Here is a 23,992-nt window from a genome sequence, read left to right as displayed (position 1 = left end):
TTCCCGTACATGCGAGACATTTCACTTGAAAGTCGCTTGTCCGGTGTCAGTGGATAAATACGATATTGCCGTGACCTTGTTATTTCGATATACGGTGTATGTTCCTTTGGACATAAATTCATAATAATACAATCACTGAAATATCGAAATACAGAATTATTCAGAGAGACGGAATCAGATTCATTAATTTTTATTTTATGAGATACAGATTGGAGATGAATAAACCACACCCGTTGTAGTTTGACAAAATGTATTACTCGTCTCTCGTATTGTCTAACAACAATGGATCTTTCCGCCTGTGCTATCTACGGAGTGTTTGACTATTACAGATATAAACTAAAGGAGCCAGTGAAAGAAACAATGAAATAATCCCAATAAACATAGGTCCGAAAACAAATCTTTTCCATTATATGAAATATGCAGAAGCACAGTAATGCCAATATTACAACATTGTTTATACCTAAGTCAAAGTTTGGGCTGATGAAACTTCACGTGTTGTGCGGGCATGTGAAGCAATTTCAGTGGTTACGAAATGGATACAAATTTAGAAGAAAATGGCAGTATGAGCCCATTCATCATTAAGACTTAACACCGCTCTGTGACCCGGCTGCATGAACGGATTCGCTTGGGAAGGGTGTCATAAAGCCGATGTATCTTCCCCAGAGGCAAGTTACAAGTGTTATAACTGGTCCTACATGTCTTGGATACTGGCACTGCGACCTCCGAGCAGACGTCCGAGCTCGTCCCACATATGTTCCATCGGGGTCCAACCTGAAGATTTTGCTGGCCACAGAAGTACATTATCAACACACAGGCAATTGATAGAGACACATACAATCTGTGGACTAGCGTTGTACAGTTGAAAAATGACACCACAATACACTTGCATGAGACGTAGCACATGAGGACTGCGGATGTGCGTAACGGTCCGTAGTATCATCAGACTTCCTTCAGTCACTACTAGCCGTGATCTCATGTCATACACGATGGGTCCCAACGTCATGACGTTTTCTAACCGGTGAAAGAGTGGGAACTCTCTAAATCACCGCCATTCGCTGACGATGTTCTCTCAGGGTAGCGCAGAATCGCGGTTCATTGCTGGTCACACTGCGACGCCATTCGTCAGCAGACCATGATTTTCGGTCGAGACACCACTCCAAACAAAGCCGACTGTGTTGTGGTTTTAATGGCAGCCTCCACGTGGAACAGTGGATAACACAGAATGTTGCAGGCAGTGCATTACTCGTTCTAGGACGGCAGGTTCAGATGTGAAGCCGTTAGACGTACTTGGTGCTCAACATGGCTATCAGCCCTGGGGGTGGTCATAATTGGTCGACTAGGAACTTAACGATGAGCAGGCAACGCTTATCACATTCCCTTGCAATACAACATCGGGTTACTGTCACATCTGAATAACCCAAAGACCTGGATAATGCACGATGCGATCTGCTGCCCCAAATTGAGAGGCACGATGAGGCTCTTTAAATGTCTTTCAGCTGCTGGTAACGCTGTCTCACACGAGTATGTGGTATTTTCACGTAATTCATGGTGATTACTCAACATCTGACGTGCTATACCTTACCAGACCTCATTACACCACTAACCACGGGCAACGCCAACACACTCCTTCCCCGAGAACTTCAGCTTAAATCATTTACATCCACGAGATGTTTGTAAGAAAATTAAACAGGTACAGCCCTCCTTATGATGTCATGTATTGTATGGCTACCAGTTTCGGTGCTTCAGTGCACCACCTTCAGGCCTTAACTAACGCTGAAGGGGTTAACTCCCTCTGTATACACGATGCATCAATGGCCAACATCTATATCCTCTTCACACAAACTACTTGTAACTGCAGTGTTGTCTCTGCAAATTATCAGCTATCAACTATCTCCATTTGAGTTGACAGTTGATGGTTGCAGACACAACATCGTGGTTAGAGGTAGCCTGTGTAAACCAAACGTAGATGTTGGCCATTGATGCATCGTTTATAAAGTGCGTAAATCTCTGTTTGTGTGATAATGAAAAAGATTACCACTGAGCCGTGTGTACTTCCATCTTTCCACGGCTCGTTTCCTGAGCGTCGTGTGGAGCCAATATTTTTGGTAATCGACAGTGTTTGGGCGCGATCGGCTCTAGCATCTCGTTGCTGTCTTTTGTTGCTTCGCTTCTGTTTCGTTTTTCCGCGGTTGTTCAGGGTTGGTCTTTTATGAAGCTCTTTAGTTTGAACTCCCGCCCGTAGTTTACCCACTATCGATTGCAAGTTCGGTCTTTGGCGTACTTCGAAGCCCTAGGTTGTTAACACGGCCGGCTCACATGTTTACTGCAGCAGACTCTTAGGCCTGTACTATTTATAGGCGAGCGCGGTCACGCTGTACGAGATTGTCGCGCAGTGGCCTTCGTGTCTGCTCTGGTGACGTCGACATCCTGCCTTCCGAAACGGGTGTTGTTATTGAACCCGCAGTTCTACCCGTGGAGGGACGCCGGCCTGGTTGGGACCCTCTGTCCGCTCTTCACTGGTTGTCTGCGGGAGGCGGATGGCAGTCTAATCATCGTCTGCGTCGACGAAGGCAAACAAACAGTAAGCATCATGGGGTGGTGGAGCCGCCGTTCGGAGAGGGTTTGAGTCCGAGAGCAGTTCGGCTGGGTCGGTGTCTGCCGGTACGACTGGGGACGGCTCAGAATTGTGCACAGCAGTCCCGGACAAACGACGAAGTGCGCCGAGGGAAAGGAGAAAAGAAGTTAAGTGTGAATGTTTCAAGTTGATCGTCCTTTGGGAATGAGTTCATCCAGTCGTCTTTCCCGCCTTGTGGCCACCGCTGTGGCAATCCTCTGTTCTGTTCACTGGTGCAATTCTGACAGTGCAGATTCCTCCACGCATCGTTGCTAAACAGTGTAGTGGTGTATTTTTGTAGTTATTTGTGTACGTTTGCACTTTTGGTAGTTCATTCTCCCGCCCTGTGGTTGGCGAATTTCGGGTGGGGAGTTAGTTCCTTGTCTCCCAAGATCTAGTGCTGTATTATTAAGGTTAATTCTAGTTCAGTCTAGTGTTCTGTAAATCTCTGGATATATGTGTCTGCCATTCTATTTGCGCTGTATTTATTCTGAGTGAGTTGCACTGACAGTAGCTGGGAGTTCGAGTCCTGTCACGGAGCTGATAAGTGGTCACATTGGTCTCCGCTTGTCAGTTGGAGGGTGTTGCCTTAGAGGTTTGTTAACATTGGCATGTCAGCGTTGTCTAACGCTACCAGGACCTAAAGAAGAACATTGTGCTGATTAGGGAATGTTGTTACACGCTCTTGTTTTCATTTTGATACCTACATTTGTGAAGGTACACGCATGAAGTAAGGTCTGTTCTGAAGCTATGCTGGATCTTGCGCTCTTGGGATTTTTGGTTTTGTTTTGATGCCGACTATTTGGGTGTCAGGAATATGAAACTGTGTTGTTAATGTTTGGCTGGAACAGCGGATACGCGGCTAGTTTAGTACGTGTTTAGTGGCATGACGTCCTCGTGCAGGCATGCCCGCTAGATTACTATTGCGTCTCGTCAAAGGGTAATTTACACCTTACTAAAACCCTCTTGTTAAAAGGGAGGAAGAAAAAAACTTTACAAATACCTTCTATTTGCATTAACTATCTTACCTATCGCTTAAGTAAATATCTGCTCAGTGATTAAGCTAATGCGAGCACCTATCCTAAAAGCAGCTATCCCACTTCTATTAAGTTAGCCCTCGTGCCTATTTTGGTCCGAAAGATTGTATAAACAGGCTTACATGCTCCATATCGAACTTCTGATGTTGTTTTTTGAGTGATTGTGGATTATTAAAATTGGTTATAGTGCAAACGTTTGTATTTTACCAACCGTCCTTAAAAGTTACTAAAGTGATTCGCTGGAATCTAATACGAAAGTCTTAGGACCATAGGTTGTCCAGGTAGAAATTTTCAAGCCAAGCTGTGTTGTGAATTCATGTATTTATATTTTATATTGCAATGAGAATTTAGATGTGGTAAACCCACGCTATATGATTAATAATTAAATATTTAAGAGTGCGTTCACTTAGCGCTTATTTATGTGTTGTGTTATTATTATTTTTAAAAGTTATAATAGGCGTTTTCGTTTCTTAAATTAAACCGTTTCCAATTTGAAAGTGGTGGCCCTCCCATTTTGCGCAATTCTAAGCATCGAAGCAGGATTTACGTAGTTGGTGTTATGTATTGTATGTCATGAATTAATTATTTATGTGTTAAATCACGTCTGATATGTCAATTCCTTGGCCCCGTCCACACCTTGGTCGTTGTCTTTTAATATTAAATGATCAGACCACCTTTCCAACCATATTACGATATGAAGCACTAAATCTCTCTCAGACACAACATGCGCCACATTATTCTCGCATGAAGGTAATATTCATATCGATTCTTTCTGTGGCAGTAACTTGTTTCTCCGCGGTAACGTAGTAAGCCTTGTGTTTAGATAGCGCCGACATAACGGACATGTATTGCGACTGTGAATGTCACTTGCGAGCCGCAGCTGCGAATGATGCGAGTGGTTGAAGAGAAGCAACGAACCCTGCAGAATGCTGGAGATAAAACGAGACAACAAAATCCTCTACTTCGGATGCAGCACTGTGCGGGGAAGCCAATTACGTTAAGGACACAAAGCGGCCTGTAATCTTCTGTTTCCCAGACTATAACTGGTGTCGCAGAGGAACAAGCGACATCTGTTAACTGTCGACGTAAGGAGGCGGATCCGGCCCAGCGCGGACCAGAGTCTGCAGCAGCGGACGTGGTAATTTGGAGCGAGACCGCCGCTTAAGTCCGGGGGTTTCATTTACGTAGTTGCGAGGCGGCCACAACTGCATCCAGTTAAGTGTTCCGCCGGCGGGCAAGTTGGCGCCTAACACAATAAGGCGGTCGTCAGTGACAGCAGCCGCGATGGTATTATCGCTGGTAACAGCCGCCTGCTGTCTGGAGGCTAGGAGGCAGCCGCTGCCAGCGCAGCCTGCCAAGATTTTCCGCTGCTCTGCTTCTGTGCCGAGCAGATACACTCATCTACAAGAAAGGAGAAGTTACATTACATTTCTAGGTACAGGCAGCGTTCAATAAATCCGTTAGTTTCTCCTTATCAGTTATGGTTTATGAGTTATCACAGGTTCTTCTCCAAGGATGTATGGCGAATAATTCTGTTATGATGTTAAAACTACCAAAGATGTTGCAGGACAGTAAATCTATCAATCTGAAGTAAGGGACCCGTTCGAGATATAACCGAGTCAAAAGTTATAAGCAATAACCATTCCGACATATCTGACAGTAAACCTTTTGCTTCTCATGGTTTGGTAGGAGGTAATATGGACCAAAAATAAGAAGAAAATTGTATAGTAAACACGTGCTCTAAAATGCATGAGCACTTCTTCAACTTTTCTACTGAGAAAGACATCTCTCCCAGCACCGAACAGGGTACGCACATTAGAGCCAATGTTAGCCGAACTTCTGTTTTTTCTTTGGCCGTTACTATCTCCTCACAAAATACGGAAAGCAAAGAGCTTGCAGTTGAAGAGATCCAATGTCAGGAATATGAAAATGATTTGTCCTTATAACTGTTAACCCGGTCGTTTTCGGGTCAGGGCATGTTCACTCAAATAGGTACATTTACCCTTCTCCATCATCCCCGAAGGATTGTAACATCATCACGGAATCACACTGTATAGAGGTTGTTCGGAAATTACTGTTGCAGACCTCTATGATTTAGAGGGTACGAGTACGTTGTATTTAGAATGGCAACGCATAGCCGGAAACTCACCGTTTACGTTCTATGACAGTTCATGTTCAGATGCATAACGCATCCACGTCTACTTAGGGAAAGGCGAAAGTCTCAGAGTCGTTTGTTCTGGTATGCAATAAGATAGACAGTGTGACGTTTTCTGTGGTCAGATGATGTGGGGTCGTATGGAAAGTTTAATTTACGGCACTGCTGTAGAGACAGAGGCAGATCTGCAGGCACGAGTTCTGGCCGCTGCACTAGAAATTGCTGAGACAACATGGGATGGAGAGTGTGTACGAGAACATTCCTAAAAATGGTTCAAATGGCTCTGAGCACTATGGGACTTAACTTCTTAGGTCATCAGTCTCCTAGAGCTTAGAACTACTTAAACCTAACTAACCTAAGGACAGCAAACACATCCATGCCGGAGTCACGATTCGAACCTGCGACCGTAGCAGTTGCGCAATTCCAGACTGTAGCGCCTAGAACCGTTCGTCCACCACAGCCGGCCGAGAACATGCTTCATAGGCACAATGTCCGTGACAACGTTGGTGGTCGCAACATCGAACCGCTGTGGTAATGCATCGGTCTTGAAACGTACAAGCCGGCGATTGTGGCCGATTGGCTCTAGGCACTTCAGTCTAGAACCGCGCGACCGCTATGGTCACAGGTTCGAATCCTGCCTCGGGCATGGATGTGTGTGATGTCCTTAGATTAGTTAGGTTTAAGTAGTTCTAAGTTCTGTGGGACTGATGACCAAAGATGTTAAGCCCCATAGTGCTCAGAGCCATTTGAATCATATTTTTGTTACGTACGTGCAGTATGCTGGGCTCTTTTTTGTTTTGGAATAATGTAAACACGTAATGTTTAAGTGTTAGTAAAACCAAATGTGCTTAAGTGATAAAGGAATGTTTCGTTATGTTTCTTTTCGAATTTTACCTAATAGTAGTACTGCATCAGTACTAATCCAATTCCTCAAGCAGAAGTGAATGAGTCAAACATGTGGACTGAAACAGTCGTAGAAAGGAAATTTCTTTTTGGCAGTGCCTAGCTGGAGTCAAAAGAATCAAATACTGCCTACGCGATACCCATTGTCGAAGAAAGGCGACAGTTTCCCATTACGAAGAAAATGGTTTTTAAAACGGAACTTTTAAGTGAGTCTTCGCGAAAGCGGTCAAACGCGGGACCCATTGAAGTTGCTGTAAACAGGCCGGGTACAAGGCTTTTCTTCCTTTCGCGTCTGCGACGTTCACCATGACTGTCTCCATGCAAGATCTCGTTCTGCTTTTAAAGCTGCATTACAAGAATGATGACTTCCCACACGTCACTCTGCAGAAGTTCCGGACTGAAGGGTTTGAGAAAAGGCGTTTCTCCTATGAGAATATGGTTCGGAAATTAAAAAAGACGGGTTCTTTTGGTGTGCAACCTGGTAGAGTGAGGAAACGAATTAATTCGACGTTAGTGGAAGCAGTGTATCAAAGCAGTGCAGCAGGAGACGAGTGGTCGTGTGCAAACGTGTAGTGCACGGAGAACTGCCAGAACACTGGACTCACCCGTCAGCACGGTGCGTTAAATCCTACGAAACATTCTGCTGTCTATTCGAAATTATTACCCATGTGCACGAGTTGCTCCCTATTGACCTGCCAGCAACAGAGACCTTTGCTTTAGAATTTCTTGCTCACATGTAAGTGGACAATGATTGGCCGTGTAGGATTTTGTGGACAGACGAAGCCCACTTCCATCTTAGAGGATATGTCAACACTCAGTATTGTCGAATATAGGCAACGGAAAATCCACATGCAAATCAACGAGTGCCACTTCACCTTACAAAGGTCACTGTGTGGTGCGGGTTTACGGCATCATTTATCATAGGGCCATATATTTTCGAAGAGATAGGTGCTTCCGGTCCTGTAACCTGTACCGTCACTGGTAAGCGCTGTGGGTGTCCTTTGTGCAACCACATTATTCCAGCTCTCCAACAGAGTGAATATGTGGATGGGATCTTTTTTATGCAAGATGTCGCACGTCCGTACATTGCAAATTCGGTTCAGCAGTTGCTAAAGCGCCATTTCGGAAATGCTAGAATTATTGGCCTCCATTTCCCTACAGCCCGTTCAACTGATCTTAATCCGTGCGGCTTCTGAGTGTGCGGCTATCTGAAATATGTATTCAGTGTTCCGATTGCAAACTTGGCTGCATTGAGATGACGTACTGTGCAATACCTTGTGAACATAACGGCGGAAACACTTCTATCAGTTGTGGAACATGCTTTTTCTCGATATAATCTTGTTGCAAAAAACGGTGGACAGCATACTGAACATGTTTTGCGCCAGCCACAAGGAAATTAATAATCCGGTTTGATTTTGATTGATGTTTTTTATGAGGATTGTGGCCTACGGACGATTAAAAACCGACGTGATTGATGTTTTTATGTGGTTTTACGCCTTAGGACAGTTAAAAACCGATTTTTCCCATCCGATGCGATGTTACCATGCCGTGGTGAATGGGCTTACGTAACTAACAGTATCACACCTGTACACATTGTACACTGAGTAGTACAGTTTTTTCAACTTCAAACGTACATCTTAGGCATTGTTGAAAGATTCATTTGTAATTTGTAGTCGACCACTATTATGATACTTACAGCGCCATCTATTGCTACATTTTGTAACTATTTATTTTTCTGCTTCCAAACGTTTTCCTCCTACTTTGATAATATTCCGTTGAAATTTGACGTCATTCTGACCGGTGGTGTTATTTATACAGCGATTTGAAGGTTTCACTTTATCACCTTGTATATAAACAGGCAGCTGTCCCTAATTATTTGTTTTGTTGATATATATTAACAGGGACGGTAAAACATGAAAAATAGCGAGAACTGCAGCAGCGAATGAGCAGCGCTCCTACATCGCAGTAGCAGTCAGCGCTGGCAAGGGTGGTGCTGTTGCTGCTGGAGTTCTGGTTTCACTGTCCTAGTTAATAACTACCATGAATGACCATCGTCGGTGATTATGCTGGCCATTTGGGGAGAAAGGCCATTCTTTCAATGTTCCGGAGGGGAACAGTCGTGTATTTCTTGCGTCATGTCGTTGGGAGCCATTGTGTGTGGTGTCAATTTACGGTTGGCTTGGTTGTGATTGAAGGCATTCTGAGGTCATAACGGTACGTCACAGATACCTTATGCCCTCATGTGTTACTTCTCATGTGATCCTGGCGTGTTGTCATTTTTCTACAGGACAATGGTTGTCCACACATGACAAAGAACTCTATCAACTGTCTGTGTGGTACTGAGATACTCCTGTGACCAGCAAGATTCCCAAAGCGGTCTCGGATGAACATGTATGGGACCAGTTTGGACGTGAACCCCTTTCCAATGCCAGTGTTCATGATATTGTGGGCCATTTACAACGGTTTTGTGCCACCTTGCCTCAGAAGGGGATGCAACGGCTTTGAGCCACCATTCCGAACCGCATCAATGCGCACATACCAAGCGACAGGGGTTCGACGTGAAACTGGTAAGTAGGCTCACAGTGCAAGTACTCTGCGAAAGTGACTCGATTTATTTGTCACATATCCCCTCAACCCGTGAAATTTCATTTCGTTTCCTCCTTCCCTTCTCGGTACTTAACTTCTTTTGTCAGACAGTCCCATAAACCGAGCAACACAAATAATACTGAAAAGGAAGGTAGTTTTGATTGTCGTTTTCGCACAAATGAAATGTACACAAGGAGTCACAACTGCAACCCACACACAGATTTTAATCATTACTGGTGTGCTTATTTATTTCAAAAGTTCTTTTGCTATGCACCTATGACTGCTGACATTAATAAATAAATCGGAACGTAAATGAGGATATTTTTCTGCTACGATTAGCTCACGAGGAATCGCTGTTTGAAAAGCACAAAGTGATCACTAACTAAGGGAAAGACGTTACTACATAGATACCTTGCATTGTGAAGACTGAAGGGAATTAGCCTCCAAAGGTGTTGTTCCCTTGAAGAACTGATGCACAAGTTTCTTGCATTTCGTAAGAAACTTCAGCTCACGCAGAAGTTACGCGTCGTTCCAAATCACTATATGTAGTCGGTATATGATCTGAAGCAGAAACATGTGCATGGTTGTCAAATCTGTTGAACGGATCGGTCAATTTTAGGTTCCCTTCGCCCCATTTAATGATTTGGAAACATTCGTTTAAGACAAGCTATCTTGCATCGTGCTCCAAGCGCTGGCAGCTATCATGCTAATAGAAGTGGCGATCAAAAATATTCCGTTTAAAGAAAATTAGCACGACTCAGATGCGAGTGTATAAGCACTGACACGTATGCAAGGGATTAGTGAGTGGTACTCATGTCTTTCCAACGTGCGTGGAGTAAATGCTGAAACATGGCTGCCGAAGGACAAACACCGGAAGGCACCCATTGGAGAATGAAGAATGCTTATGGCATAGCCTGTCCTTCGAAAACTGGAAAACTGTGACAAAGCTTGCTGCTACTTCTTGATAACTCACTTGTTGCAAATGTCGTAACGTCAAAGTTAAACCAACTGGTGAATCAGATCCCTCGCCATGCGCTTATCACACCTTCGGTACTTTAAAAAAGACAGTGAGTGGTCGACGATTACTGTCGGAGGAGGGTTTGCAGCAGGCGGTTACGAACTTGTTCATGCCGCAGAACACGACTAACAGGCAGCAGGACACGACTAACAAGCGTTGTATCTTCAACCTGGTGGGTCGGCGATATGATTGTCTCAATGAATACAGGGTCTTTGTCTGACGGGCAAACCAATTCTGGACTGCACCGCATGCAAACGAAAACTTTCGAATCACCTCTTATATTACGTGTCACAACATTTTGGTATATAATACATTAAAATCAGAGGATTGAGAGACCTTTAAATAATATTCTGAATGTTGATGTGTGACTGTTAAATTTCGCGGCTAGTATATACTGCCGTAGTTGAGCAGTCATATCTAGGGAACTACACAGTCTAGAACACTGTAAATTGCTTTGTTTTGTGCCTACTGCTGCGTCTCAGATGTTTGCATTACGAATAAATCAGTCCTTTGTTTCTGATACTGTCTGATGGCAAGACAATAAAATGTGATGGAGACTAACGGACAAAGTAACTGATGAATTACAGGAATATTAAGCGAAGGCCATTAGAGATAACTGTGACAATGTAGAGAAAATGAAAAGAGCTGTGTTGAGCACTTTCTTTCTTCTAATATCAACCGATGAAAAGCCATGTCTTGCTTTGTGCCCACCTCCACCAAGCACTTGGTGTAAATATAGGCAAGCTGGATTTTCTGTCATCCTGCATGAATTTACACATAAACATTCTCTTCCTTTGGCAGTAATGGAGGCAATCAAACCTATTTACAGAGATCTGGCAAATCCTGAGCTACTAAACAAGTATTTACCTGGGAAGACCCAGAATTTAAATGAGTCCTTCTATAAAGTTGTGTGGTGCCCTGTGTCTAAAAATGTATTTGTTGGCCTTATGACTCTAAAGTTAGCAGTGTCTGATGCTGTAATAACTTTTAATGGTGGGAACTATAAATGTCTTAAGTTTGTGAAGAAGTTAGGGGTAAGGTTTGGACAGAACACAGCTAAAGGACTGCGGAAACAGCATGAGCTTGGAGTACGTGAAGCAGAGTTCGCTGCTCTGCAAATGACAAAAGTAGTAAGAAAGGAATTGAGGAAGCAAGCACTGAGCTGTTGTGAGACTGAAGAAGACACAGACTAGAGCTAGGGCAATTCTAGTGCATAAAAGACGCAGAAATGAAAGTCTGTATAAGAACTTGTAATAAAAATATCTCTGAATTACATTTTTTTACAATAAATGACGTGTTCTCTAATGAAGTGCTGATGATAGAGACATGAAATTTTCACAGCATGCCAAGTATGAGACTCAACACATATGGAACTAGAATAACTAAAATATCCCGACTTGGTTTGTTTTCATGTTCATTTATTTACAAAATTCTGTCAAAAATAGAGTATTTGAAAAAAAAAGATTACATAACCCACAATACAATTTTAGTAATAATTCTAGTTCAATGTATCTAGAAAGGTGCATTCTATAATTATGGAAAATTGTAAGTTGATATCTTAAAAAGCTTCCAGGATAATAAGTCACAAAATTCGATAATTTAACATTGGTGGCATAGGATACACTATGTCCCCATAAAATCGCCCCATATTTTCCATTATTTATCGTATTCGAAGTATTTTTACATACTTTCCAAGTCTTCACACCTCCCTTTAGTTAAGGTGGTGTATGCTACTAGCACAGAGTGTATTCTTGACACTTCTCCGTTTTGTAACAAGTCGCCGGTCCTGTGAACTATTGCCAAAATTGCTCCGCTAACGAAATTCTGTTGTCGAATTTCCTGTGGTAAAACTGTTTAGAGCCAGCCAGTTTTAACTCCAGTAGGACAGTGTGCGCCGGGCAGCTGCGTGGACTTCCATTTCTAATTTTTTAATTTTATTTATTTATTTGCTTGAAGAGCTTGTCTGTACTTCGCATTATTTTCCAAGTCACGTCATTGGGACTCTTCCTCATCTATGAACACCTTCTGACATGACACAGTAAAAATCTGACACTGTCGAACTAATATTTTTCAGAATTTTAAATTATGTGGACTGACGCTTAAATCGGCGGAACTCTGAATTTTAAAAGCTGATATAAACAGTTTTTTTAAAAAAACTCACAGTAGCCTTAAATAATTATACCGAAGTTTGAGTCATATTTAGAATAGAATAATGGCAGTTAAGTTATTCGTCCCCAATACAATTTTTTATTGTGTAAGATTGAATTAATAAATGATGGAAATTTTTAGTTACTATTCATATTGTCGGTTAACAATATTTAGATACAATTTATCGAACTTAACAAACGTACTTTTCCATTTCAGCATATCAGTTACATTTAACTGGATTTTATTGAGAGGGACATGCAACGACCCATATGAGGTGGACGGGCTAGAGTTTTCATCAGTTGTCGCACTAAAGTTCCTCAGTAGTAGAAGTACTAAAAAAAAGTGGATCTGAGCACACTGGGACTTAACTACTGTGGTCATCAGTATCCTATAACTTAGAACTACTTAAACCTAACTAACCCAAGGACATCACACACATCTATGCCCGAGACAGGATTCGAACCTGCGACCGTAGTGGTCGTGCGGTTCCAGTCTGTGGCGCCTAGAACCGCTTGGCCACTCCGGCTGACAGTAGAAGTACTGGTACAAATTATTATAAAGTGTCACCGTTCCTGGGATTTAGTTCCCGCAGCAACCACATAGACTCAGAAACGCACAGCAGCACGAGGCTGCTATCTTCACAGCAGCGCAACACACACACACGCACACACACACACACACACACACACACACACACACACACACAGAGAGACCGTTGTAACAACTGCCACACAAGGCTGGCAGACGTCACTTTCACATCGTCAACACTTGGCGGTCGCAGAAATAGATAAGTACATACAAGAAAGGAGTTCACACTGTGAGAAGCTCGGTGTTGTTGTTTTCAGTCAGAGAGGCTGATGAGATACTCACGTTAGGTCTGGCAGATATGGCACTGCCGTATTTGTGGTGAGGCCTGTCCAATATTAATTCTATACCAGCAATACTTGGACGGCTTTAAGTACTTCCCCTTTGTGTTTCCTGGACTAAGTGAATGACAGATGTATATTTTTGACACAAATTTGCTACTAAAACTTCTTTCTCTCGGGAAAATCCCTCGACGTTTATGGAAATAAAAACAAATGGACTTGAGAAAGACCGGCCGGAATTTAGTCCATTTGATTGGAGACCGGTTGTGAAAGGGTCTACCGTCAGTGTGTTTCGTAGCGTCTTCTGACGCTGCCAAGGATGCACTCGATTGCTACTCGTTTCTTGTTCTTCTCTTATTGCAATCTTCGTGGAGGTTCCTTTCATGTACCAATGAGAGGGTAACACTATATTAGTCGGAGCGTCGAATTTGTGAAGTCTAAACGTGCCTGGGAAGGTAGAAAATCTGAAAAGGCAAATGCTGAGACACACTCTTGATAATGTGAAGGTCAGTGAAATGAAATAGAAAGAAGACAATGATTTCTGGTCCGCCGGATATAAGTTAATATCAAATGAACCAGATAATCGTATAATTTGGGCGTTATTCATTACGAATGAGAAGGTACAGCAGAGAGTGAGATACTGTGAACAGTTCAGTGATAGGGTTTTTGTCGTCAGGCTCGACAGCAAACCAACGGCGTCAACAGAATTTGGGGTATACATGCCGACGTCGCAAGCAGAACACGAAGAGATAGAGAAAATGTTTGAGGACACTCAACGGGTAATTCCGTAAGTAAAGGGAGATGAAAATCTAATAATCGTTTGGGTTGACATGCAGTTGTAGGGAAAGGAGAAGAAGAAAGGGTTACCAGAGAATTAGAGGTTGGTAATAGGTGTGAGTCAAAGGAAATAATAATTGAACTGTGCAATAAATTTCAGCTGGTGAGACTTTTCAACAGTCAAAAGAAGAGGAGGCCAGAGAGACAGGAAAATCCCAGTTGGATTACATAGTGATCAGATTGCAAGGTGTACTCATGAGCTGATACAGACTCAAATCTCAATCTGGGAATGGTAAATAGTAAATTGACGTCCAAGAGAATAGTGTATAAAAAACAGGGTGAAAGTAAGTGGGATTAAGATATACAGAAAAGACGATTGTAGTTCGCTAAAGACGTAAATAAGTATACCTACAGTAGGCATTTCAGTAGAAGACGAGTGGATATCACTTGAAAGAGCAACGACAGATTGTGTACAGACCTAGATACATGAAAAGAAACTGCGTAATAATATTGGGTAACAGAAGTAATACTTCATTAGATCGACGAAGTAAATAGGTACAAAAATATTCAGGGGAAAGTAGGAACACAGAAGTATAAATCACTTCGGAATGAAACAAGTAAGAAGTGCGAAGCGAAGTATATGGGGATGCAAGAAAAATGTGAAGAAACAGAAAAGGAATGATCGCCTGAAGTACCGATTCAGCACACAGAAAAGTAAAAACAACTTTCGGTAGAATTGAAACAAGGGCGGCAATATTAAAATTGCTATAGTAATTCCATTTTGAAACGCAGCGGAGAGAGTAGATAGGTGGAAAGACTGCGGTAAAGGCCTATATAAGGGGAAAGAATTCACTAATGACGTGGTAGAAGGAGACATTTCAGTCGATATCTACCAGACAATGGATCCTGTCCTGGATCAGAATGGATCTTTGGAATACTTAAGACCAATTAAGGCAGTTTTGACAACCAACATTCCATCGGAATTTGTGAAATCCTTTGGGAAAGTGGCAACATATAGACTACGCAAGCTGGTGAATAATCTTTGAAACTGGCAACATACCATAAGACTTTCGGAAAAATATCATCCAGCCAATTTCAGGGACAGCATTGACCGAAAAATGAGATAACTCTCCACAACCAGCTTAACAGCTCATGCATCGAAGTTGCTGACAAGAATATTATACAGAGGAGGGAATAAGAGAATTTAGCATCTGTTAGATGGGTTTAGGTACGATAAAGGCAGGAAAGACCATCCAGACGTTGGGCTTGATAATGGAAATAAGAAATTTTAGAGGATTTTTCGACTATGGAAAGGTAATCGAGAACGTAAAGTGATGCAAGTTGTTCTATATTCTGAGAAAAGTTGTATTAAACTATAGGGATAGAGTAGTAGTATGCACTATGTACAAGAACCAAGATGGAACGATAGCAGTGGAGGACCAAAAGCGAAGTATATGCTGAGTCAGTCCTTCCGGAGATAATTCGTTTTCTATTTTTTCAGTAACGAACATTAAACAAAACATAGACATCCTACATAGAGCTTATAAGGGACGGTTTCTTAACATTTTGGAAGAAGTTGAAATATACACCCACAAAAAGAGACTCCGATTTATTCCTCAACGAGCAAAGCGAGTTCAATCATAACGCCTATTTTAGTATTTATGACGAATTACTAAAATGATCTTTGTTGCGTGTAGAAGTCCAAGCCGAAGAATGAAAGATCGTGCACGGTGAAATAGGTGGAAAATGTGAGCAGCTCCTAACGTCGTTGACGGGGCCCTACTGCATGGCCTCTTACCCACGGCGATGGACATCAGACGACTGAACGGGTCTCGGCACAACACAGAAGTAGCGGGAACCGCGAAAGCAGACCATGGAGGAAAAGAAGTCTACACCAGTGCTATGGATATAGAAATCGCCCGTTGTTTTCGATCCTACAAAAATGACAATTTTATTGTGTATTTTAATTGCGACAAGTACAGATTTTAAACCTTGACAACTTCAGATTTTAACTTAGTATTTTTAGAGACAAAAGCAAATTAGAAAAATCTACTTAATAGAGTAAGTCCATATGTAATGTAACAAATGTACCAGACGCCACCTGTCGGTAAGAGTTTTATAATTAACGAAAATGACGTACATTCTGCTAACAAATTTAAGGTCACACAGCATGTGAAGGTTGCTGTGTATGGACGGGTTACTTCTGTAACCGAAATTGCAGGTACGTTCTGGTATATTTCATGTTGATCGGATAGGATGAAATAGGTCTACATTTGTGAAACAGTTAATTAGTATCATTGTCATTTCAGATCTGAAGATGGTTCTAGAGAAACCGAAACCGGTCATCTGAATAGACATGTCATTTTACGGATTAGAAGTAACATTTCGTTTGGATTAAAATGGGTGCAACACTGGGATGCAGTCCCTCACCACTACTGTTCAATCGACATACTGAAGAAGCAATGATGAGAAAAAAGGGAAGTTCAAGAGGATTTCAAAATTTATGGCGAAATAATATCAGTGATAAGATGCACTGATGACATTACTGTTCCACTTACGGTGAGGAGGTATTACGGATTATGTTGAGTAGAATGAATAGTCTAATGACAACAAAAAAATGAGTTGAGATTATACAGCAGGAAGATGAAATTGATGAGAAGTAGCATTGAGATTATATTCCAGAAAGACGAAACTGGTGAGAAGTAGCAGAAATTAAAATAGCAAGAAACATAACATCAAAACTGACGATCGCGAAGTAGACGAATTCTGCTATCTCAGCAGCAAAATAACCGGGATGGGAGAAGTGAGGAAGACATAGAAAACGAAGTAGCACAGGCAATGAGGACATTTCTGGCTGAGAGAAGTCTACCGATATGAAACATCAGCCTTTATTTTATGACTAAATTTCTGATGATGTACGCCTGGAGCACGGTATTGTATGTCAGTGAAACACGGGCAATTGGGAAACTGTAATAGAAAAGAATAGAAGCGTTTTTGATGTGCTGCAGAAGAAAGTTGAAAGATAGGTGGACTGATAAGGAATAAGGAGGTTCTCCATAGTATCCGCAAAGAAAGGAACGTATGGGAAACACTGACGAGAAGAAGAGACAGGATGATAGACCATGTGTTAGGTCTTCAGGGAATAATCTCCATGGTACTAAATGGAACTGTAGAGGGGAAAACTGAATGGGTACAGATGGAGGGGAGGTTGGGACCGCCGAGTAATTCGTGGAGGGGCAGCATTAAATCAGCCACAAGACTGATGACTCAAAACAAAGTAGGCAATGTGTGCCTGAGATATCTACGTTCACGACACCTATAGTCAGGGCCGATTTAAGGCTAAAATGAGACTTGCAGCCACCTGGGATGCTAAGATGAGAGGGTTGTCAACGGCGTGCAAGTTCAAAATTTGAATACAGCGAGTGTTTTAAATAGAAGTGAAAAATAACGCGTGTGAAAGTATACAGTAAAATTGTTCCGATAAACATGGGGCTGCAAACAATCTGCGCTGTGATTCCGAACGTATACTCGCGAACTGCTACTGATTTCAGTATCAAACATTATCCTTAGCATATACGAGTATTTATTTCAAATATGAGCTTAGTTCTTGTAACCATCATCATCAAACGTCACCGGCACCTGTTCATTAGTACCTGAGGTCTGCTTGGGATCGGTTTAGCTGCCGTTGTTGTTTCGTGCTTCCTCTTCACAATAACATCGCCAATAGCCGATTTGGGAAGTTTTAGAAGTTTCAAATTTCCCTGATGTATCCCTTACTCAGGTGACACGCAATGACCCACCCATTGTGCCGTTACTGCTTCCCCACTGACAATATAAAATTAAATATCTTCCGTATTTGTTTCCCACTTTTTTTCCGATGGAAAGTGACAACAGAACACTCAACACCTCATTTTAAACTCTTAGCCCCTCCTCTAGGGACATTTAAAGCTAAATTACAGATTACATAAAGTGTCCATATAGTTCGGACGGAATAGTGTCGGTCACTTGGGTTCAAAAAAAGTTCGCAAGCCGGGATCTGACTCAATAATAGACAGACCTCCCCATTTCGCAGCATTAAGCCTTCACTGAGATGTACTAATGGCGTTGAATATGTAATGCAACATATTTTTTTTAAAAACAGGTTGGTTTTTTTTTTCAAGATTTCAATACACCATATTTCCCAACAATCTTTTGACTACAAAACCTTATTTTTCAACATTATCTCCGTCCATTGCGAAGACCTTGGGCCACCCAACTGGAAGGGGCTGTCTGACCACATGGTACCATTCCACTCGTCAACTTCAGAGTCAACTTAACCCCGCATTGATGACCTCCCAACGTGCAAGCAATTCCTTACAGCCGGACAGTGTGGCCGAGCAGTCCTAGGCGCTTCAGTCTGGAACCGCGCTACCGCTACGGTCGCAGGTTCGAATCTGCATCTGGCGTGGATGAACGGCTTAAGTAGTTCTAAGTTCTAGGGGACTGATGACCTCAGATGTTAAGTCCCATACAGCTCAGAGTCATTTGAACCATTTGAACCGTTCCATACAGATGACCCTTGCTTATTACTTATGGTCTTCTGTTACGTCTTGAGGAACCCAGTGGGAAAATGATATTTATTCTATAATATTAAGAAGTCCCATTATTTCCGCTCGGTTTAAGAGGTAAGCACAGCTTCATTGAAACTAGAACAATACAATTGGCACTGTTCTTTTTATTTTACTAAAAGCTTTTATAAATTATTGGAATAATGGATGCAACACTGAAATAAGATCTAGAAACTTATGTCTGTTTCAGTGGAAAGTCTACATAGTACATACGTTATAACCAAATGTAACCCATTTTTACCATTTTAAGACCATTTGATTTACATTTACGAGTGTATCTGGACTAGGAACAAAGGCATCCAGTTGTGCAGCTAGGTAATTGATTGTGAACCTTGGGTCACCTATAATGAGAGTGCCTGGTCGTTCTAACATTGCAGAAGTCACCGTTGCATGCGGTCGACAGGCACGAGGGAGATCAGACAGGGTTACTCGACCTTGCTGCGACGATGATGGGCGCCTATGACTCACCATTGTGTGTGCCTATTGTGTATTGAACCCCATAACAGGCCGCAGCAGTCCGCCCACCTCACAGCTGCCCCCACACCGCACCGAAACCAGGGTTATCTTGCGGTTCGGTCCCCAGTAGACTGTAGACCCCTCCCCTCGTCGCTCCCACCCCCCCCCCCTCCTTCCGCCCTGAAATGTCTCATACCAGAAGTGTGTAACCCTAATGTTTGGGTGGTAGGGTAATGACGGTGTACGCTTACGCGAAGACAATGTTTCAGCAGCAATCGCCCACATTGTGTAACTGAGGCGGAATAAGGGGAACCAGCCTGCATTCGCCGAGGGAGATGGAGAACCTTCTTAAAAACCATCCACTGGCTGGTCGGCACACCGGACTTCGACATTAATCCGCAGGGCGGTTTCGTGCTGGAGACCAGCACGCCTTCCCGCTCGGGAAGCAGCGCGGTGGACCGCGCGGCTAGGTGGGTGGACACGACTCACCATGCTTTTGTTCACTGACAGATCTTCGTAGACATTCTGCAAATGCGTATGAACATCTGTAACGCTCCGATTTTCCGCGAAAAGAAAATTACGGATTTTTGCTTGTAGCGCACGTCCGGTAGAGATGTCATTTTGAAGGTAATGTATAGCGCTGCCTCCTACTTGAAATCCATGAAACTATAGTTACTGAAGCTGTATGACTTATCGAAGCCCTCTCATACTTTTACCTGTCGTCTACCTTAGGGTGTTATAACCTCCTAAAAAGTTCCGCGGGAAGAAAAGGAGATAACGGAGTGCATGTCTGTCGCCTGTCACCTTCTCTACACCATATACGGCCCCGAGCGTTTCGGCAGCAATTGCGCCGACATTATCGGGACGGAGGTGCGGCAAGTGGCCTCATTAGCACCGCAGTGGAGGTGTGCGGCTGTGGGGGCCAGGACGCTGCCCGCCGGGTGATAAGGGCGAGTGCCCGTGTGCCGGCGCAGGCAACTGCCGCAGATAAGGTCCGTGGCGTGGGCGGCCGCCATTAGCGCAGGACTGCTACTGGCTACTGCCACGGCAGACCACGTGACTCGCCGGCGGGTACGCTAGCAGTCCTCTCTCCCCATCTCACCCCTTCCCCCGTCCACTCACCCAAAACCGACGTCTATCCAGTCGACCTGTTCACCGGTCTGGCTTTGGCGCAGCAGCCGACGGGGCTGTGCTATTCATCTCGCCGCCCTTTACTGAAATCAGTGATCTCTTGGAACCAGCCAGACTATTCCAAACAATTGTTTCAGATGAAACCTCCTTTATTCGTCACAATCTAAATCCTACATAATAAAAGTTGCTTCTTACGAATCGAAATACACACCTCCGACCACTACAAATATCTACTAAAAATTATCCAAAACATTCCACACCAGACTTTTTATTTGTACTCCCAACATCAGATTAGGACCTTGCTGGGGTTGGAACCATGTGTTGACGTTCTCTCCCTTGTTTGGGAATTAGATTCTGATTTTTAAACTCCACCTTCAGCAAAACACAATGTTTTCTTTTTTTTTTTGTGCCCCAGCAGACACACACAAAAAAAAATGCAAAGCTAGCATCACTCTGAACATAAACAACTTGTGTACATTAACGACCTCTCGTCTGTTACATTGCTAGATGCTTTGTTTTGTTTGCAGATGATACAAACATTGCAATAAATAGTAAGTCCAGATTAAGAAATGGCTGATAGTCAAATTTTCACTAAGATTAATAATTAAAGGTAATTCACTCTGATTAAACTTTGAACAGACCCATTTTATGCAGTCCAGAACCTGTAAAAGATTTCTTTGCAACATATGTATGACAGAAAGACATGCAGAAAGGAGAGGTTATCAGTGTAAAATTTCCCGAATTACAACTCGATAATAAATTCAGTTGGGGAGGGCATACCACAGAACTGCTGAAGCACCTACACAAGTCTGTATTTGCAGTGTGAATGATATCAGCTGTAGTAGATATAAATGTTAAATATTTGCATACTTTGCAGACCTTCATTCTATTGTGTCATGTGGGATCATATTCTGAGGCAGCTCGTTAAACCGAGCAAGAGTTTTTGAGTACAAAAGTGTGTAATAAAACTCATTTATAGTGTAAATTCAAGAATATCATGTAGAAACCTGTTCAAGGAAATTGGTATTATAATCAAAGCTTCTCAGTGTATTTATTTCTTAATGAAATTTGTTGCAAATAATATATCTCTGTTTCCAACCAATAGCTCAATATATAGTGTCAACACTAGGAATAATAACAATCCACACAACGACCTCAAATAACTTACCTTGGTTGAAAAAGGGAACCAATATTCAGGAACACGCATTCTCAGTAAGCTACAGCAAGCATTAAAAACATTGTTTCAGATAAAGAACAGTTTAAAAATAGCCTGAAAGACTTTTTGGTAGGCAACCCCTTCTACTCTATACATGAATATCTTATCAGAGACTGTCAGACCATTTTAAGTAAAAGTGCTTGTTAGAACTCAGTTTTGACAACACTTGGACAAATCAGTGAAGATTACGTATTTTGTGTACGATAAATGTATTAAAATTGGGTACCCGTGATTCTTTCTGACAGCGTATTACTTCCGTAAATATTTTTATTACTGTAATGTAATGACATATCCCGAAGGTCTCCTGACAAATGACCAGGGAAGTGAGTAGTATGTTAAAATGTTCTACGTGTTTTACCTTAAGCTTTCTGTCATGTTCCACACTCACAAGAATCATTTCAGGTTTGGATCTGAGGAAGGAAAGCTGAATTTATTCATGTCAGAAACGACGAACAAGTCAGTGTCTACAACAACATAACATCTCTGTACAAGTATGGCGACATAAGCTTTTACGTAAAAAATCGTGTGAAAAGAGGTGTGAGTGAAAGGATGTATATAATTCCGAAAAGAAAAGAAAAAAAATACACTAAAAACGAAATCATAGGACATGCAAGACTACTACTGACGAAACTGCTTTGCTGTTGATCTGCAAACGATTGAACAGAACCAAGAAATGCACTTTGAGAAGTAATGTTGTTTCAGGTGAACAATCGAAACTAAATAAATAAAATCCCTCTTGTACGGTTTTTAACTCTGAACGGGAAAGCCAACCATGAACTTTGAGTGATATTAAACAGAAATAAATAGATGTCCACAGAAGATGATACATGTTTGGGTAAATGTAAAAAAAGCTTCAGTCGACTGATCCTACAAAACCTGGTATGAGAGCAGTACTCATCTTAATTTTGACACATTTTTAACTGCCTTTTGAAGTAATTGATCAACTGTAGATGAAGCAAGAGATCAAAACGCTCTATTCTGATACCTAGTTTTACTTAAAAGACAATATTATTATTACTACTGACTAATTAAAACATCGTTAACGATAGGTTTAAAATTTTTGCAACAACTTGGGTAGACAAAGTACAATTTCTGTTTCGCAGTCCTATGATGAAACAGAATCGTTTGACATGCGTCACGCTAACATTCTTGCTACTAATTGGCCGATTTCATAGTGATATTAATCATATGTTATAAACTCAGTTTGCTTGAGAGCAGAAAAGACATATATTGTAGAGAACTTACAGTTTCACTGAATGCACCGAATTGACTATATAATGGACCACCAGCAAAGCTTAAAACTGCAGAAAAATGCATTTGAATCGTAGGACACGTCGTAATTCTTTCGTAGGTCTCGTCTGAAGCCATGGTAATGATGACACAAGCCAGTAGGATAAAAGGTGTTCCCTTTGTTCGAGGTGGTCACTTGGCGTTTGAGCAGTTTTGGTGGCAGCCTTCATACTATAATGCAGGTGTAGCTAAAATATGCTTTAAGAGGAGACACATGTGCAAAAGTTTTCAAGATGACAGTATACTGTTTTTTCTAGGGTGTAGATAGCAACACTGAAGCTTGGAATCATTTCAGTGCATCTATCTCGTCTTTACTCTTGTACACAATATTCAAAGTTTGTGATCGTCGTTTGGAAAATAATAATAATAATAATAATAATAATAATAATAATAATAATAATAATAACCCACAAGTTGAAACAACAATAACAACTATCAAAACAATCATACACAACAAAATAAATGAAAATACAACTATGAAAGAGTTACAACTGCTGGTTTATGTAGGAGCACACACTACACTAAATATACACATTAAGCACAGATCAGAACCAACCTACACACAGAAGAAACCCACAAAAACAGTATGGCAACACAGGCTACTGATCAGAATAGAAAAACTGAGAAACAACATCGGACAGCTAACACAATTTATAAGAAATGAAATATCAGACAAAAAAACGAAAAAGGTTAGCTAAAATCTCACAGCAAGAAGCGATAGAGCAATTAGATGAAAAGAAGCAGATATTACAAGCATTGGCCAAACGACTTAGTAAATACAAAAAAAGTGAAAATGGAAGGAAACAAAACCAAACATTCAACACAAACCAAAAGAAATTTTACCAGACAATAGATAACAGACATATTAAAATACACAATCCACCAAACATAACGGACATGGAACACTTTTGGAGCAACAAATGGCCAAACCTGGTACAACATTATAGACATGCACGGTGGATACAAGCAGAAACAGACACATACAAGATTATACCATAAATGCCTGAAGTGATAATTTTGCAACTTGAAGTCACCCAAGCAATTAATTCCATGCACAATTGGAAAGTCCCTGGAAAACATAAATTTGCAAATTTCTGGATAAAGAAGTTCACCTCAACACACTCACATCTAACTAAATTATTTAACAATTACATTGCAGACCCATGCACATTCCCTGATACGCATACA

The sequence above is a fragment of the Schistocerca gregaria genome, chromosome 6 (genome assembly GCF_023897955.1).
Source record: "Schistocerca gregaria isolate iqSchGreg1 chromosome 6, iqSchGreg1.2, whole genome shotgun sequence".
Lineage (NCBI taxonomy): Eukaryota > Metazoa > Arthropoda > Insecta > Orthoptera > Acrididae > Schistocerca > Schistocerca gregaria.
The sequence above is the reverse complement of the archived record's forward strand: the minus strand, read 5'-3'. Positions refer to the sequence as shown.